Source organism: Pseudopipra pipra, chromosome 4 (genome assembly GCF_036250125.1).
Source record: "Pseudopipra pipra isolate bDixPip1 chromosome 4, bDixPip1.hap1, whole genome shotgun sequence".
Taxonomy (NCBI): domain Eukaryota; kingdom Metazoa; phylum Chordata; class Aves; order Passeriformes; family Pipridae; genus Pseudopipra; species Pseudopipra pipra.
The window spans coordinates 45,606,560-45,622,951 of NC_087552.1; the positions used below are offsets into that span (position 1 = coordinate 45,606,560).

General features: G+C 40.7%; 1 protein-coding gene across 4 annotated transcripts in view; it reads right to left on the reverse strand.

The window, feature by feature from the left end:
- Positions 1 to 14,760, reverse strand: part of SLC7A2 (solute carrier family 7 member 2) — a 55,825-nt gene extending 41,065 nt beyond the window's left edge. For 2 of the 4 annotated variants that reach the window (XM_064652770.1, XM_064652769.1), the window contains exon 1: positions 14,217 to 14,343. The gene's annotated coding sequence lies outside the window, so the exon portion shown is untranslated. Of the gene's footprint in view, positions 1 to 13,549; positions 13,932 to 14,216; positions 14,344 to 14,541 lie in introns of those variants that run through there. The other 2 variants (XM_064652766.1, XM_064652764.1) reach the window with 2 other exon arrangements.
- Between the last annotated feature and the right edge of the window lie 1,632 nt (positions 14,761 to 16,392).

Below are 16,392 nucleotides of genomic sequence, written 5' to 3' on the forward strand. Positions count from 1 at the left end.
ACACATCCAGGTTTCTTTCACTGGTGTTTCTTAGATTATTCAGATCCAATATTTTCCATTACACTGCAACTGCAATACTTTCAAGCACTATCTTTACGCTTCTCTCTTTTGGCAAAGCTCCTTGAAGATGGATACTCCCTTTTTATGTGGAGTCACATGGAAAAGACAAGGGGTAAGGGGTACAAGTTATTCCTGGGGAGATTCCTATTAGACACAAGAGGAAAATTTTTCACAATAAGAACATTCAGCCATTGGAATAATTTCCCCAGATGGATTCCCCAGTGTTGGACACTGTTAAGATTCAGCTGGACAGGGTGATGGGCCACTTGTTTAGACTTTTGCCAATAAAGGTTGGACTAGACGATCCTTGAGGTTCCTTCCAAACTGGTATTCTATGATTCTATGTTTTCATCCACTGAATCACAGTCAGTTTGGAATAAGAAATTCCCTTCTTTGGGTACTAAATTTCATGAGACCATACGTGCACATCAAGAATAGTCCAGCAAAAAAGTTTTTATTTGACTTAGACTTCATGTTGTCATACTTAGCTCAATTTTCATGGAATACTGCCACAGTAGATAGAGATAAGGGATAAAATTGTGCTAGAAAATATCTCTTTCTGACCACTACCACGAACATAGAGTGAATGAAAGCATAAATCTCAGAGCTTGGAGAGTAACAGTGGGATTATCTGCTGAACTGTCACAAAAACAAGTTTTGAAATGGAATCAGAAAGAATGATAGAGTCATATACAATAAATGAAATCCAACTGATACCACAGTGCAACAGTCTGACAGCAGCATCTATAGGCAGAACACTGGCATTTTTGTTCAGATCTGATGCATAGTTTCAAAGACTTTCCCAGTCATCCTGACCATTCACTGTGAACAATCCTGAGATATCCTTTCATATGAAAGGAAATTCAGATATGTGAACAGCACCCACTACACTCCAACTGGTAATGGAAATTCAGTCTGTGAGACCAGACAAAAACTAAACTGAATTCCTCCCAATTCCCCCACACATACCAAAACCTAAGTGGTATGGTCAGTGAATCCACAGCATTAGAAATTTTCCTCTGCAGCTTCATTACTGCAGAGCTGTACTACTGCCGAAGTAGACACTGCCTCTCACACACATAACAGTGAATCCTCAGCTGCAAAGGCTGCAGGCTGTACTGCAACCCACCTGAATTCAAAGATGCTTACCAGACAGAGAAGCTCTGTGCTGCCATTGCTTTATCAGCAGTCATAGCATAGTTTGAACTAACACCTCAAACTGGTATTTCCACCACAATAAATGCTGTACTCTAACTGGATGCTCCTTCCTGCTTTCTTCCCTTGGGGCAAGAGAAACATTTCTGTGGCAGTAAAGTGAATTAAACTGGGGAATGAAGCTACAGTAACACTGAGTAGGTATGGAGTCAATTTAGACTCAGATTAGTTTCCTGATACAATTCACTACAGAACTGCACAAGTTCTTGTACCAGCATTACTGCAAGGTACATATGGAGAAGGATTAACTGCTGTAGGCAAGACTTAAAATATAACTCTTTTTGGTGCAACCGTAACTCTGAGTATGGACAAGCTTATTCTCAGGCAGAGCTGTCAGGCAAGGTAAGAACCTATAAAGGCCACAACAGTCTGAATGGCAAGATTAAAGTCTAGAATGTAACACTGCAGCAGTGTTGATGGTGAATGACTCATAACAATGCGTCAAATCTGATCCTGTCACTGGCAGAAACACCTATAAAAGACAAATCGATTTTAAGCAAACTTGGACAGTTCAGTTGTTCAGTATGCAGCATTACTGGTACATCTTAGGGAAATAGGGATATTTAGAGAATAATGGCTATAAAAGTTACTTTAAGTCTTATTCCATTCCAAGTTTTGTGTAATGAATTGAATACTGACACCACACCCTGCACCCTGATGTGGCATTCACTGATGGGAATGCCAAATGAAACTCTGACTCCAAGTTACTTGATCTGAAATTCAAAAAGCATAATAAGGATACTACAAAAACAATACAGACACTATCAGTTCTGCTTTACATATAAGAAAATACAGCCCAACTTCTATTTCAGTATGCCTTTATTTCAGTGTGCATACTCTTATTTCAGTGTGAACCATACGAAAAAGTAGCTGAGAAAGACAAGGATAGAAACCTACAGAGCTTGCATTTGTATAGGAGAGGTTTATTTACTTATTTATTTCAGTCTTTGGTTTTCACAGTTTTTGGAGAAGACCATTATGAAAGCTCATCCCCACCACATGCTGAGATGCTCTTAGTACATTAACCTGGAATTCAGGTAGGAGGTACTGCTGAATTCTAGGGGTCATTTATCTAAATCCATAAAAAGCAGACTTCTCCCCCTTCCCTTCAGTTATAACTTTCATACTCATGACTGTCCACCTGATTCACGGGGCTTGGTATATGCCTTTTTAGTACCTAGCATATGTCTGAGTATAACAAACGGGCTGCAGCCGGCATACAGGCAGTACCTTCCTCCTACCATACAAAAGCAAGCTGATACACTGTACAAGCCTGAAGACACACATAAAACAGTCACACACTCATCCTCGTACAAAAATGGTCTTTTGGTGTTCTTTGGATCGTCTGGTCTTTGAATGCTGACTTGCCAACTTAATATTCACTGCATAAAATAACTCACTCTGTATCAGCTAGGATCTCTTTTTTATTTGTAAAATTTTCCAACATTAGACTGGTAAATCTCCACAGTCCATTACACAATACAATGCTGCCATATTAACTAGGGAGCAAGATCCCAGAAGTGGCTGAAGGTTCAGACATGCTTTCTTGATACAGGTGTTCAATGATACATGCAAAGGATGAAGAAAACCTCTCTAAATTGTCAAATCAGTACCAAAGGCCAGCAAAACAACCCACACAGGATCCAAGCAACAGTTTTGTGATTTCCATTCTTCACTGCTTATGATGGTCAGCCACTCCTCATTTTGCAGCCTGGTGTGGTATCACATTCTGAAACATCAGTTTGAAGACATGGCATATACATTTATACATCTTATGGTATATACTTTAACATTTTGTAACCTTGAGTGGGATTTTAACACTACCATTTCTCTCTGCTTATTCTGAAGCATATCCCACTTCTCCACATAGCCTGTGCTCAAAAAGCTATTCTTCTGTTCTGCCCAGTAATTTACCCAATTTATTAGCAATACTGAACCAAGCCAAATACATTTCAGCAGAATTGCATCAGTCAAAAAAATGCTAATGTCAAGGACTGCAGTATTTCTGATGGGGCAATCCAAACTTTCCCTTCCTGGGCCTCCAGAGCAGAAATCTGTGGTAAAATATTCAGCCTTATGCAAGATCCCTGGATGACGCAGTTCCAAATCCAGGCAGACAACTTCTATAGCCTACCCAATTCACAGATTTAATTCCCAGGATTGTGGAGGCTTTGTTGTTGTTCCTGAAATCCCGCTTTCTAAGTTTGCTAAGAGAAATGCAAAGATTCTTCACTCAAGCCAGCAGCTATGCTAGCTGTTTATGAGAACGCCACAGAAGTAGCACTGTGAGTAATGTTCCCGTATACCACTGTTTCAGATCTTCCTTCAGCCTTTGGATGGGGTTTCAAGGGGTGTGTTTACTATCAAAGAAGAGTCCACATATAGCACTTGGAAGCTTTTCCCCCGAGAAAGCAGATGCTTCACCAACTCCTGAGGTGATGAAATTCAATGTCGCACATCTCACATGCCCTGCTCTGCATTTCCAGAGTCCTGTTTCCTTGAACATAGGGGGAATCAAAGTATCAGGACAGCTTCTTTGCTTACAGTTCCAGGCTTCTTTCCAGCCACCCCAAGCTGTCCCTCCAGGGAACACTATGAACAACATTCACATCATTCTGTGTTTCTGCTGCCTTTCTGCCATTTGCAAACAGTTGCAATTAAACCAACTCATTGTCTAACTCTGTGCTATCAGAAATGTTTGTTATCAAATCCTTAGAAAGCATATGGAACACTGAAACCCATATATCTATTAGCTAGGTTTCAGCCAAGCTAAAATGCTGGATTTCACTGTTCTTCTATGTAGATTAAAGGAAGATACTTATCCTACTAACCATCTTCTGCAGGAGTAATTTGTACCAATCATCATGCAGCTGTTTGGACAAATATACTGCCAGTTTTCATAAACAGGCACAAGAATATAACTTGGAATATTTTTTTAAGAAATTCTGATAGGTTATAATAGCCTACTAATAAATGCAAATGAGAGTTGAGAGAGTGTTTGGAATGGGGAAGAGAACAAGAGGGATATTTTGCAACTTTGGTAATTTCACTGGTTCCTATGGATATACTTTCTATTTCCAAGGCCAAACAGAGATCAGAATCAGGTAAAAAATGCAGTAGTGGAACTACAGTTATAGTAAAGATGTAACAAATTAAAAGTAGGAACTATCCAAAATCCTTCATTCAATACAGTTTAACACAAAAGTCATTTACCAAGCCAGTCTAAAGGAGCATCAGCAAAAATACACTTGGTAAATGATATCTTCTTGATTAAAATGTTGGTACTTTCTTTAGCTCCTGTCCAAAGGAATGAAACTGAACTCTACAGGAGTTCCTATGTTGCAAGGAAAGTATGATTCTAAATGCCAAAACTTCCTTTAAAAGTTTGAGGGATACTACAGTCCTATGATGAAAGTTTTTGAACTAATGCTTTCTTCAGTAAAAAAGACAGTCTAAAAGGAAGGGAAGACAAACATCAGAGGGGATAAGTGAAATTTTGGTATGTTTTACAGCTTTGTGGAGCATATTAAATAGTTTCTTCCAATGATGGCACAATTGAAGCAGCTCATACTGCTCAGTCTATTCTTTCCTCTGTATCCATCCCTTAGTTGTGGCTGCACGACCATGTGTGTGGCCATTCCAACTGGAATAGGGAACTGATCCTTAATCAAAAGTATCCCAAGATAAAAAATGAATGTTTCCTAATCCAGTTCATTGCACTGTACCACAAACAGCTGTGCAGGCATAGAGAGATGGTTACTAGAGTAGGAACAAGAGATAGCAGCCCAGAGCACAATACAAGAGCTTCTTATGCAGACATGGCTTCAGTAACAAATGCACAAATTGTACCTATGAGCCCATCCAGACTGGGAAATCTACTTGTTTCACAGAATGTAGAGGATACATTTTAATTAATTTCAATGAAAGAGTGTAAACATTCACTTTACATAATCAGAAAGCTGACTTAATTTATTGTGTGGGAATAAAAATGCAACATCAACAGTATTTTACTGCAAATTCTGCTCTTTTTGCATCTGGTTCATTGAACTAAGTGCAAGCCATCTGTTACCACGTAGGACAGAAAAACAGTCAAATGGAAAAAAAACCCCTCTTATTTAATACAAATCTGAAATTATTTGCTTAGACAACTAATGAAGTGGAGGATATAGGCAATTAAACACCATAGAAGGCTTTACGAAGTACTACAAAACTGCAGGAAGGTTTATAAATGTTTTTAACTGGGACAATTAGAAATACAAAATGGGGTTATTAAGTCTGATGTTGAAACTAATTGCCTCAGAATAAGACACATGCACGTAATAAATTAAAAAATAAATTACAATGGTCTAATAAAATATTTCTAATAGCTGGACATTGCATGGGAGACTGCAAACAATTCTGGACTGGATACTCAGTGTCCCACTAAGGAATAAATGTTGAATCAATTAGAACAGATTTCCTTCACTTAGAGAAAGTATGTTGCAGGGTTGATTTTTCCCTCCCAGTTTCTTCTATACTGTGAAAAAACCACAGTGAATACCTCACTGCTCTAAGACAGTTGTTCTACCAGAACACCTCATAGCAAATAAAACTTGCTACCACATGGTATTTTTCAGTATCAGGCTCAACCACAACGATGAAAGTTGCATTTTCATGGAACAAATGAGATTTCTCCTAATGACATATGAACATCTATTTTTTAACTCCCGAAAACTTCTTTTAAGTGCCTTAAAAATCTAAAGGAGTCTCAGCAATAGCTGGTTGATACCACAGAGTCAATCAGGTTAGAAAAGACCTCTGAGATAATCAACTCCAACCTATGACTGAACACCACCATGTCAACTACACTGTAGCACTAAATGCCACGTTCAGTCTTTCCTTAAATGCTCCCAGGTGATCTGGGTCTACTACATCTTAAACCCTCTCAAACTCTCAGGAGCAAACACCATGTGAATCACCATTGTTTCCCTATGCAGCATCTCATCTTTCGCTACAGAGAACAAGCTGCTACAGAGGACCTTGTAATACTTTTTTTTCTCCTCTCATAAGTGGCATAACATAAGTTTGCCACTGTTCCGCCTCCATACATTCCAAAAGGTCTTTCAAACACAATGGTCTCTCTCATTATTTTCCTAGATGTTGTGTTGCACCAACCATACGCTTCTCTGAGCAGAAAACAGAGATCTTGGCAATATGGGAGCTCTGCATATCATCTCAACTAAATATGATGAATGCACTTAAATTCTACTCAGTTGTTTAGGCTCCAAGAAGAGTCAAGGATGTCAACTTTCTGTCAGGCATTTACATTTTTCACATGAATAGACAAATCCATTTGGCTTTGGACAAGAAGGCAGAAAAATACAAATATTGGGAGAAGGCAGTTATATACAGACCTTAGGAAAAATACTTCACCTCCATAAGTCTGTTTTCAAACACGATTTTAGCTTCGTCATGGTCAGATTATGGGGGGGTAGGCATCATTTGTTTGTTTACACCAGCATGAAACTCTACAGACCATGGAGTTATTCTATACAAACTGATGTAAACATGAAATATAGCAGTCTCTACTGTGCTGAAAACTAGGTTGGGAAACAGGAAAGACAGCACTATAAGAATACGAGGAACTGCAATTCACCATTGAGGCTTCCTTAGGAGATATCTGAGTCTTTATTCATAGCAACTATTCAGGCCAACTATTCTGTGCCCCAATTTAGATTTGGGGCACAGAATTAAACTAACACAAAGGATAAGATACATATCAAAGGATAGTAAGGTTAGGTACACAGGCCACCTGAAGACAGTGAAACCCTCAAAGCAGGCCTGTTAGTTATAAGAGGAAGTCTCCTCATAGATGGTATTTTAAAAAGTACTAATTTCAACTTCTCTGGACTTTTCCATCTGACAGTGAATATTATATTTGCAAATCTCATAGTATTTCTAATGAAGCACCATGTACTACTTGGTAATCCATATGATTGAATTTTTAATACTGAATCTTTTTACCGATATAGTTGTAGATAACTGCAATTTTTCTCTTTTTAGTTTGTCAGCATAGCAATTTACCTAGTGCATCCTCATGCCTTATTGAAAAATATTTTAAAAAAAACCCCAAATTCATAGATGTAGGAGGCATCTGCTACACACAGGCCTGAGGGAAGCCTCCAGCTCAGGACTTCCCTCTTCACATAGGAGACCTTGTTATACCTGCAGAACAGCCCCTCCTTATCCGTAACCACCCAGGGGCCCTTCCTGAGTCTTTGTAAAGAAAGAGGGTGGACACAGGTTGGTAAGCAGTGCATAGATGTAAGGCATCAAGATTTTTCTAAAAACATATTGCTGAAGAAAAGCAACAACCGCAGAATGTATAAATTACATATTAATGTACCTAGTATTGCAAAAACACGTACGAATTTTTGCTGGCCTAATTTCCACATAACGAGCCTGATGTTTCATGATACTTCTTCAGTACTACCCTTAAAAGTTCTCCCTCCCTTCAAATCCTTACAGCAGAACACAGCAACTAAATCCTGCAACTTACTACACTCAAATACTTACTACTACTTTAAAACTTAAAACAAGTTAGGCTGTCATTACAAGGATCAAAAATACAGCCTAGTCATCTAAACTAGTGCTTCTAAAAAGCACACTGAAGCACTGTACCTTTGAAAAGAATCACGCATGCATGCTAATTCTATATATCCACAAGATTTTCACCTCATTCACAGAGGTCAAAGTATTTACACATCCCACTGTTTTCTTTCAACTGCATGACGGTCCAGAAACATTCAAGGGCAAAATAAAATCAATATCACACCAAATCATTCAGAGGAATTAATTTAGGTCCTCATATGAGTAATCAGATATCTTCACAATATCCAAATGTTACATTTTCCTTAAATGATATGGAGATATTTCTCTATCTAAGGAAACTTAGAAAAGAACAATAATAATTCCTTCCAAATTCTATTTCAATTATTATTTATTTCATAACCACAATGCATATGGTACTGCACAAACAAAATAAAAAAAACCAATCACTTTCCCATGTTGTCAAATAGCTTGCAATCCAACTCCAAGCAAAGAATTAACTAATCTCAAAGAAAATGGGCAAGGAGTAGGGATTAGCTACATGAATTCACACAGCTATAGAACAGCTTATCCACATCATTCACTGTTTTCACGGTAAAGGTGATGAAGATTAGATTGCATTGAATCCAACTCCGCCTCTCCAAAATGAGTCATATAAAGCATAATGTTCTTTAAAGCAAAAATAAATGTATTCCATATATTTCTAAAAAAAAAAAATCTGGAAAGCAAAAAGCACAAGTGAAGTGAATTTGTATATTAAACACAGATGATGGTAGAAAAGTCTGGCAAAATTACTGGTACGGTGTGTCTTTTCCCCTCAATCCAATCTCAATTGACAAATGTTTCCTGTGTAAGTTAAGTTCCCTGCATAAGAAAATTTATCTATTTGCATTTTGTCAGTTGACACCTTTCTACATTTTGTTACCTTTCTACAGCAGTTAGATTCACAAAAACTCCAGTAAGCACTAAATTGGATTAATTTAATCATCCCTTTCTGGTAGGACATCTGACTAAATGACCTCAGAAATGAGGTCATTTAGTAAGAACAGCCATCCAAGACCTCTGAAAACTGATGTTACCATCACGAAGAGGCAAAACTACCCTGTCATTAATGACAGAGGGAACAACAGCGAAACACTGAATCACAAACACTGACTCTGCCCATTCTGATTACTTATCAGAAACAGCAGATGTTGTGTGCACTCCACTGCATTTCTGATGAGTTGTCACAGGGAACTGAGGGCACCAAAAACAACCTTTCTCTAGCAACTGCATGGAGGTCTTTACGGCTCATCTACATTAACTGCCGGGTGTGGTAGGACAGGGTAGTTGCAGAAGTGAGATGGAAGAAGAACCAGAGCCAATGAACAAGCATGACAATAATGTGATGGTTTATGTATGATTGTTTCCTCCATTTTTTTCCTGTGTGACTGGCTTACTTCTGCAGGTCAGAGGCATGCAGCCATTTAGAAGGATTTGAATAAGAGATTCTACCCTTCCAAAATCAGTGTTGTTGACATCAAAGTCATCCTATAGTGGCCTGGATTTTTATGTAAACTCGTTTTAGATAATTAGATAATAATTTCTAGAAGCCATAACCCAAACTAGAGTAGCTAGCTGTCATCAGAACTATGGTGTTGCTATTCCATACCATTAAAAAGTTCATTGCTGCCTGGGCAACATTTTGAGAGGCTCCATCTGTCTTTGGGATTCTATTAACTTTACAATATGTGAATGAAAGTACACTTTATTTGTGAGGACCTCTTTTATTAACTTTAAACCATAAAATATTCTACTCCAGTTTAACGGTTACTTCCTTATAACACGTCTTGGGGGGCTGCTTACATATATACACAACCATCACATACATGACACGTACATGGGAGTCTATGCAGTCTAGGACAGAATCTTAACATCCACAGTAAAGAATGCATAGATATGGCAATTGTCTATGTATGCTATTCCAGTAGCACCTCTCCCCTAGTAACATTCAATAAAAATGGATTCAACATCAGCCATTAAAGTATTAATTTTTTAGACTGTCACAACCTGCCCATCCTCATTTCTACTGCTCATGGTCAAGTAAGACAGAGGGAACTAAAGGATATCTATCTGTTATGTAATTGCTATAGCCCATATATTGGCATTAAGAGACCTTCAACAATCATCTCATAAGCAGAATGTTTTATTTGAGGTAATGGTGTATTTCTTTTCCAGATGTGCATAGAACAAGATGTCCCGAGCTCATTCTGTGGTCAAGCACTTGCAATACATTTCCCATCAGTATTTCACAGAGATTCAGAAATCTCATTCCACACATATGCAATCCTATGCAGGAACTCATAAGAACAATGACAACATTCAGTGTGTTTCTAAATGATCTTCCTCCTGGAGTATGCCCACTCAGATAAATTACAATGTTGAGATCACACAAGATAGTACTGCAGATCTTAGATGACTGTCAGCAATGACTAAACTTAGGAATCCCAGAAGCCACTTTTACTAGTAACCTTTATAACTCTCACTGGAGTTGTAGTGGCAGATCACTTATATAAATGCTTTTCCCAGCAGAGAGGAGGACACGTTTGTCATTTTCTGAAAGCTCAACTGTTTGCTTCCAACAGCCCTGTCAATTGACTTACCACCAGTGGAATGAAGATGAGTCTTACCCCAAGTAGAGAACAAACAGAAGGATGAGAATCGACAAGACTGAGGATCAGTACTGCATCATGACACTGAGGGATCAAAGGTGATGTGATAAACAGCAAAGGTATCACGAAGCTGGGCACTTTCAGATACATGAAAACTTACAGACACAGAAACATGACTCCAAATATTTTTATATACTTTTTAATAATTTCGGCAGCATATAAAATAATTTTTAGTATTTTAGTATGGAAAAACATGAACACATGAAGTTCTGATTTAAAGTCACAAATATCCATTAAAATGGCATTGATAGCTCTTTTCTACACCTTTGGCTATATGGCATTAATAGATCACCAAATGCCTGAGAGGTACCTGAGGGGAAAAGAAATGGCAGAAGATTGCTCATTCTAGTATAAAAAATGAATAAGTCAAAGACAGGACCAGTACCCTACAGTGCATGCTATATTTTTATGTTAGTGCCCTAGCTAATATTGCCTATGTGAAGGAAAATTTCCTAAAGGGTTTTCTCCTGAAGCATATAATTGTATGAGCTAGAGAGGGTTCTGGTTAAAAATAGAACAGCAGGCAAACCAGGAAAGCATGCCATGTCTAGCTGGGGAGTTTTTTTTAGTGTCATGTGATACCTGTATCATGATGGATGGATGCCAAAATACCTATGGAACCAACACAAGTGAAGATGATCAAAAGGTGTATGGGTAAAGCTGTAAGAGCTTTCTGATCTTAAACTTAGGGAATGACATATAGCTTAAGTTCCTTTTTGATCATTTGCAGTCTTTCCCCTTCATTTGCCTCTGTCTTAAACATATAGTCCACTGCAAATTGAACAAAAATCTGCCAAGGCACGAAAGGAGGAACTAAATCTTCAAGCACCTTTCAATACATCTCATTTTGCAATGAACACCAGTCACAGTTTTTCTCAGTTACTCTGCAGTACATGCAAGCAGAAACGTAGAAGTAATATGCATTTTCAAACAAGTTAAAACCTACACTGACTTAAGCTGATATGTGTTTTCAATCTCTGTCCCATTTCTGCTCCCTACGCTTGTAAAATTAAGTTTCACATACTTTCACCCAAGATAGGTGGATCTTTAGCAGTTCTCTTCGCCTCGAGATCTCCTGCTGGATTCTTATATCCAACATAATTACTCAGGAGTCTTGACTAGCTTGAGTCTCTGTCACATCCACCTGCAATCACTGAGTTACAAAAAGAAACCTCCTCCTTTGAAATACATTGTTGCCAAAACACTTAAAAAGTGAAAAAGTTTTTAAAAGTTTTAAATTCTTTTATCTTGCCTGTCTTTCTGTACTCACTGCCACTTATTATGCCAACATATTCATATATCAAATATCCCCATAAAGTAGCTAATAAATGGCATCAATAACAACGCATTGACTCCAAAGTCATTGTCATCCCTGTGTACCTTATTAACTAAAATCTTAAACTTAAGAAAATTAGAAGTATATACAGGCAGGTGGAAAATATGCTAAGTACATTAATTTATTAACCCAGTGCTCTCAGGCATGGTGTGATTCTTGGGGCTGTTCTGTGCAGGGCCAGGATTTGGACTTTGATGATCCTTGTGGGCCCTTCCAACTCAGGATATTCTGTGATTCTGCGATTATTAAGCAAGTTGAAACTGATTTTGATTTAATCTGTATGTACAAAGCTAGAAACAGCTACACAGTCACGCATCTTATCAAGTACATTTTTACTGAGGTCAACAACTTTGTTCAGACCATTTACACATGCACACACTAGCCAACATACTGAGCTTCAGGATCAAAAGCTTCATTGCATTAACACTTCACAAAGTGCCAGTTTTCATCCACGTCTGAAGAATCAAAAGTAGTATTTGAGTAACATCAGTTAGACAGAAGATTACTCCATGCATGAATAATCTTCATCACAACATGTGGCAAAAGAGTAAAAATGTATGCCATTTGTACAAATTATCATTGCACTTTGCATAAGATATAAAACTAGCTACTTATGTCTCTGTGGGGTTGTTTTGTTCCTGTACCAATTTGTATCAGAGCCCAGTGGGGTTTAGAATTGTGTGGACAGGGTAGAGTCAAATGGAATTAATTGCAGCAACGGAGATCTGCTTACAGGAGCAGGACAGGCAGTCTTTTTATGTCTGACTATATTGTACATTATACATACCAATGAAAACAAGTTTTTTTATAGGCCTAATGCCTATTTTTACAATCAATCTTAATGTTTTAATGCCATTAGGTGACACAAACCAGAATTCAAAACATTGTCCGCACTGTGTAATCCAAATTCTAATCCAAGATCCACTGTGTACTGAATCTGCACAGTGTCTACAGGAACTTTTCATACAATGTGTTTTGTCTTTCTAGCATAAACAAACTACCACCAGCTTGTTTCAATATATACAAGTTCTATATGCCATGATCCCTTGTCTTATGTTCTCCATCTCTGAAACATCTGAATGCCTCTCAATATATTTGTTTTGGTTTTAATACGAACAATACAAAGAGAAATGTTTGAAAGGTTTTCAAATAATGTTAGGTATTAATATACTTGAAGCAGATGGTAGGCTTGAAGTAATTCCTTTCACACTTGAGGCCAAACTTCAGGAAACTTATATTCCTTTTGCAAGTAAGTTACTTTTGCTGGTATCATGTGTTAAGCACCGGCACAAAAATCAGAAGAAACTCCATGCACTGTCAGAACCAAGCGGTGTGATAACCCTACTCCCCCAAACTAAGGTAATTCAGCCAAATTAATGGAGTCCACCCAGACCCAAGACTTCCATCAGATCCACAACACTCTACCATCCAAATGTTATCATAAATCTCGAGTGATACTTAATATTTTAAACATAAGGTTTATGTTCTGTTGCTTCAGACACCTCAAATTTTAAATTTATTTTATTGGACTACTTTTCTCCAGCTGCCAGTTGGGTGACATACTTCAAACATATTTCTACGTTCAGACATGCAAAGTTGGCAGAAGGGAACAATCTCACATTTCCTAAACTTGCCTTACCACAGTTAGGGACCTGCACCCACTTCATGCTCTCCACTGCAGTGTGATTTCCCCAGTGTCTCAAAACGCAGTGAAGAACTGTGGTTGCACTGTGTGCTTTGAGTCAGTAAACCCCTGCATACGGGCAGCACCTGCATGGACAGCAACTCCAGGTAAAGTCTTAGATCGAGCTCGTCGGAAACCCAGGAAGCGCCGTTGCACTCATCCACGCCTCCAAACTTACAGCAGCAGCAGAGGCTGCCCCAGGACCAGCAGACAAGGTCCCACACCCGCTGCCCAGCAGCGCTCGGGTGCCTTTCCCCTTGTGCCCCGCCCGCAGGTTCCACACGTCCCGCGCCCCCGGCTGCAGCGCCCAGCGCTGGGGGGACGCGACCAGGGCCATCGGGGAAACGCCAGCGCCGCTTCCCCCCAGCGGACTTTAAAAGGCAGCAGAAAAGTCCTTGCCTCTCTCCCCGCGCAAGTCGCCCGGCGCTAAGAATAACTCCTCGGAGCAGGCGGAGGGTCAGCGGCCCTCCGGCCGCACACCGGGGGCTCTCGCCTGGCTGGAACGTGGGAGCCCTCGCCAGGACCTCCAAGCCAGCCGAGAGGCCCCGGCAGCGGCACTTCCTCCAACCCCTCGCCGACCCGGTCCCGAGGAAGGGAAAGGCGGGAGAGAGGAGCCACTTACGGGACCCGGGCACGGCTCCCTGCGGGCTGCGCTGACAGCGGCGGGTCCCTCTCGGCGGCGAAAGCCGGGGCGCTGTTCCCGTCACAGAGCCCACTTTGCCCGGCCTTCCCACACGTGCGGGCCGGCAAACTCCACCCCGCGACCCCTTTCCGCCGTTCCCTCCTCTCCTCCCTTTAGGAGGCGGGGGATGGAGGTCTTCCCTGAAGGGTCGGACCGTGTTGCCCGCCGTGTGCCTCGGGGAAGGGAGGCCAGGCAGCCCCGACCCCACGGCCTCAGAGCCTACACAGACATCCCCGCGCCCCCCGCCCTCGCAGACCCGCCGCACCTCCGCGGGAGCGACGTTCAGAGTCCCCGCCGCGACGTTCTCCCTCTTCTAATTACGAGCAACCACGGGGCGCTCTAACTTCGTTCTGCCCCGAGTGTTTGATGTTCTGCACGCGAACAGCCCCGGCGGGGGGTTCATGAGCCTCCCTCTGAAACAATTTTCCCCGCAGCTTCAGCCGGGTGAGCCCGCGGGCGGGGGGTGCCTGCCCTGGCCTTGCGCTGGGGGGCGGGAGGAGCGGCTGCTCCCGGGCCGGCCGCCTCCCAGCCGCCCTTTGCCGCTTCCTGGATCAATTTTTAGGGGCACCTGTCAGGAACGTGTGGTGGGGGTTTGTGGAGAAGCTCCAGGAAGCGGTGGGAATGAAGATGGAAAAGTCGCCCCGTCGGTCCTAGCAGATAATGCTTCGTATGCTTCCTTTGGGAAGACATCATAGGCAAAATTTGGCTGAGAGCAGCAGAAAGTGTCACAGGATGGGTACAGCTGGTTACATGCACAATGCAGCTTCTTTTCATTCCGGTGTTGTCAGTCTTCCTATCCTCCAATCTGCCTCTTCCTACAAGCCTTGTCATATTTGTTTGAGATACCTGGGAACTCTATCTGTCCAGGTTGGAGAGTTTTTTTGCCTCCCTCTGCTTCAGCCTAAATAATTCAAATAATTTTGCTCAGCCAGATATCTTTAAAAACTCATTTTGAGGCTAAGAATAGCCTTAGGCTAAGAATAGCTAATGCTAAGAATAACATTAAGAATAGCCAGAATAAAACTTACGATCATCATCTTTTTCTCCCTGCACATATTCTACTTATATAGGCCCTCTCCTTTCGACACTGTAATCTGAATCTCCCAGCCGTCTGGGGAAGATGATTGTCCATCTCTGCTCACTGGTACGGCCTCACCTTGAATATTATGTGCAGTTTTGGGCACCGCAATATAAGAAGAGTATAAAGCTATTGGAGAGTGTCCAGAGGAGGGTACAAAGATGGTGAAGGGTCTAGAGGGGAAGCCGTATGAGGAGCAGCTGAGGTCATTTGGTCTGTTCAGCCTGGAGGAGACTGAGGGGAGACCTCATTGCAGTCTACAACTTCCTTGTGAGGGGAAGAGGAGGGGCAGGCACTGATCTCTTCTCTGTGGTGACAGTGACAGGACCCAAGGGAATGGCCTGAAGTTGTGTCAGAGGAGGTTTAGTTTGGATATTAGAAAAAGGTTCTTCACCCAGAGGGTCGTTGGGGACTAGAACAGGCTCCCCAGGGAAGTGGTAACAGAGCCAGGCCAGACACAGTTCAAGATGCCTTTGGACAATGCTCTCAGACACATGGCATGAATCATGGCATGATTCTTAGGGCTGTCCTATGCAGGGCCAGGAGCTGGATTTCGATAATCCTAGTGGATCCCTTTCAGCTTAGAATATTCTGTGATTCTATGAATACATAAAATCCATTACAGTCCTTTACAAATTTTGGCTGTGGATCTGCTCGTCTCTGTTCTATGATATTCTGTCACCATATATAGTGCGTATGTCTGTATACATCTATATGTGCATACGTACATTAAATATACATAGACACGCACACACACATGAATCCCCACTGTAGGCTTTCAGAAAACAGAGATTGTTCCATGAACACCAGAACTAAGATATAGCTGACTTGTGAAAAAAAGTCTTATCTTTGAATTTCTATGTGGCGTGTTTAAATATACCTCTTTTTGCTTAGATCACAACTTTCTAACAAATTTTTCATAATGCCCAGACCTGGTGCTGCCAGCAAGTCTCATATAATTAATATTTCACTGCTGAGTTAAACTCTTATGTAAATTTCTATGAACAGGCCTTCAAATTTGCTTCAAATAATATTTGA